Raw genomic sequence first — 3,550 nt, 5'->3', positions numbered from 1 at the left:
AATTCAGAACATCGTAGTCTATCTAAGGTATCCAAGGCTGAAACTTTTAAGTCTAATCCATATGCTAATGTCTCAAATCTCATTCTGAAGTAAGGATCTGGAGTCTATACGAATTTTGTGTTATAATTTTTTTTAATTATTTTTCTTGTTATTTTTTATTAATTAAGTGGATTTAAAAAGCTTTCTAAACAGCCGTTTTCAGTAAAATTTTCGACATATGAAGCCTTTAAAGTCCTGTACATTTTTTATAAATTTAATTGTTTCTCTGTTGCCTTAACCAAAAATCCATGGTTATTTTATTTTTTGATAATTTTAAAACCTAACTCCTTTTTTTTCTTTACAGATCAGACATTTGCTGAGCTAAAACTGCTGATTAGTTGAATCGAGTAAAAATAATGGCGCACGAGTCATACGCATTACTTATTCGGTAGTGATTTTTATCAAATTTTTATAACAACAACAAAAACTAACATAAATATTATAATACGCGAATACTACATTTCATGAACTGAAACACTCGCTGCAAAGCCTACGTAAACGAAATATATTAGCATACTTTTTAAATTTAAATAAATTCCCTATGCGTTTCGGGATTGAAAACTTTGCGAGTTAGACAAAATGCGCATTTGTAACGGGCGACAACAAGTTCAGCGCCAAAGCGCTCTGCAGTCTTGCTCTAGTGAACTACAGTTGAACAAAGCGTTTTGCTGCGGCTCGCTTAGTTGCGCTCGGCAATAACGCACGGAGGAGCAATATACCACTCACATTGCCACATTCACACCTACACGGCCAGCGCACGCACACATGCATTCGAATAACACAAACAAATGCATTCTCTTCGCTCAGCCTAAGTACTAAGTGAGCTGTACCCCACGAAAAGCAGACAAGCGAAAGCGGAAGGGAAGCAACAGTTAAAGCCACAGCGCGTCTAAAAGCCGGCTACACTACAAAGTTTATTGGCATAAAAAATCAAAACAGCAGAAAAACCACAAACACCGTTAAATAGGGTAAACCGTGAGGAAAAGAGAGCAGAACTAAAGTGTGGTAAACAACTTTGAAAAAATCGAAGAAAAAGAGGAGAGAGGAAGTAGAAAGGTGAGGTACACAGAGAATGCGTGCAAAAGGCAAGCAATTGAGGAAAACAGGCGAAAACACTCAAAGAGACGTTTAAGTGCAATAACAGTTGCAACAACAACAAAAAAAAACACTTGAACGATAACAAAACTGTAGCGGCGGGCGAAACTGCAACTGCAACATCAACAACACAGCCACAGCTACAACGGCAACATCATCCACAAAAAAAAAAANTAGAAAGAGCAGAGAGGAAGTAGAAAGGTGAGGTACACAGAGAATGCGTGCAAAAGGCAAGCAATTGAGGAAAACAGGCGAAAACACTCAAAGAGACGTTTAAGTGCAATAACAGTTGCAACAACAACAAAAAAAAACACTTGAACGATAACAAAACTGTAGCGGCGGGCGAAACTGCAACTGCAACATCAACAACACAGCCACAGCTACAACGGCAACATCATCCACAAAAAAAAAAAACACCAATACGAAGAGTAAGACTAGCAAAAAGGGTAGGCGCAGACAAGCAATCGAAAAAAGTGCAACCGACCGAGCAAAGCAAAAAAGGTGAAAAGTGGCGAGTGCTGAGTTCCGAGTGGTGGCGGATCGACACAGCTGGAAAGAAGAGTAATAGAAAAACATAAAGACCTTTTGTGGCAACTTGAGAACTTCTTCCTTCTTACGAATATCATCGCATTTCCATTCACAAAAAAAAAGGACAAACACACAACTTTAAGTGCAGCTTCAGTGCAAAGAATAGAAGCGAAGTTTGTTTTTTCAGTCTTAGAGTGCGACTGCGGGACTGCCAATAGAAGGACCTTGGCGTCAGCGGTGAAGAATATAATCGAATAAAATATTTCAAAAAAAAAACATAAAAAGGCAGCGAACAGCAGCTGGGAAGGGAGAACGACTGCAGCAAAACAAAAAAAAATCACTGTGCAGATAATCTTCAGGTGACTATAAAGGCACCACACAAATTTGATAATAGTGAGTGTGAATAAGTAGATATTGTGCTGCAGCATGCAACAAACGTTTGCCACTTACAATGGCATTTGTAGCCTGCAGGCATAAACCGCGCGCAAGTTGCTTAGCGTAGTCAGCCCACTAGCTTAACTCGTTCTATTAGATCATAACTCAATACGCACTAAATATTCGCAATAAATTTTAATGGTAAAAAACTTAAACTCTAAAAGCGCTTTCAAAGTTAATCGAAGCGAAGTCAAGTGAATAATAATTTCGGGTAATTTACATAAAACATTTTACGTGAAATTGTGCGCCAGGTCGTATACGCAACATAGAAGAAGTGCGCGTTGTACGGCAACTAACCGTTTCTCCTTAAACTCGGGACCATCGAGTGGTGCATTTAGTTTCGTTTACAGTTATCACTCATAGCCAACCAACAAAAATCCTTCAACGATTTTCAATTAAATTTAATTACTTTGTGTAAATTGGATTTCGTGTGCAGCAAATGCATTTGGTTGTGGCAATAATGCATTTCCTAAAAGCAAGCAGCTACCACACCGCTGCCATAACGCTTACTACCATCACGTGGCTGACGCTGGGTTTCGGATTATTAATCTCATTGCCAGGTGAGTTTGCAATTTTCAATTTTTAGAAAGGGGAAAGCTGATAGAACAATGCTCATTTAATAAAGATATATTTTTAATTGAACAAGCACACAAACACGCTACACAAATGCACACTGAGTTATTCAACATTAATTAATTAACAGCAAATTAAATGGAGCGAGTTAATATAGAATTTAATTATGCAATTTGATACCACATTTTTTACAGAAACGCAGATAGTGGTTGAAAGAGGTTCAAATATATTTTTTTAATTATATTATTTAATTCAGAAAACTTCCTCACATATTTACAACATTTTGTGGTATACAAGTAAATTTTAAAATATTTTTTCTCCATATTTAAAATATTTAATGTGCAAATATTTTATTGGAAGTATTGTTCACCGCTAGCTATGACTTTTTTCCACTTGTCTCGCAATGCATCGATTCCACGCCAATGAAACTGCTTGTCAATGTTATTGTGGCTTATTAACATTTTATTTTTAATATTTTTATTGAACTCTGTACCACGATTGTTTATTAGGAAGAATTGAAAAGGCAACAAAGTCTAAGCGGTAGAAATTATAGCAGAGCACTATTTCGGAGATCACCACATCTCCTCACCAGCCTTCTTTTTTCTTCCCTGCTGAAGTCTAGAAAATTTAATTCACATACTTTTACTCATCAATAAACCAGCTTCTTCTAAAAATGGAAATCAGCCAATATTTCTTCAACTCAGCGTATATGTACATTAGGGTGCATCACTCTCCATACAAAAAAAAAATGTCTTTTTTCCATTGGATTTAAGTATAAAATTTATAGCTGAAAATATTTACGTGAGCTGGAGGTATTTTCAACCTCAAAAATCGATTTTTTATAAATAAAATTTTGTTTTAAATAATTTTTTCTTAAATG

At 36.2% G+C, this 3,550-nt stretch overlaps 1 long non-coding RNA gene across 1 annotated transcript; it reads left to right on the top strand.

Moving 5' to 3' along the window:
• Positions 1 to 845: 845 nt before the first annotated feature.
• Positions 846 to 2,222, top strand: LOC108377924 (uncharacterized). Its single transcript, XR_001849374.1, has 2 exons — positions 846 to 1,095; positions 1,336 to 2,222. It is a non-coding gene; the product is annotated as an uncharacterized LOC108377924 (long non-coding RNA).
• The last annotated feature ends 1,328 nt before the right edge of the window (positions 2,223 to 3,550 follow it).

The sequence above is a fragment of the Rhagoletis zephyria genome, unplaced genomic scaffold (genome assembly GCF_001687245.7).
Source record: "Rhagoletis zephyria isolate East Lansing unplaced genomic scaffold, Rhagoletis_zephyria_1.1 Rzeph_scaffold_12974, whole genome shotgun sequence".
In the NCBI taxonomy this organism is placed as follows: Eukaryota; Metazoa; Arthropoda; class Insecta; order Diptera; family Tephritidae; genus Rhagoletis; species Rhagoletis zephyria.
The sequence above is the reverse complement of the archived record's forward strand: the minus strand, read 5'-3'. Positions and strand labels throughout refer to the sequence as shown.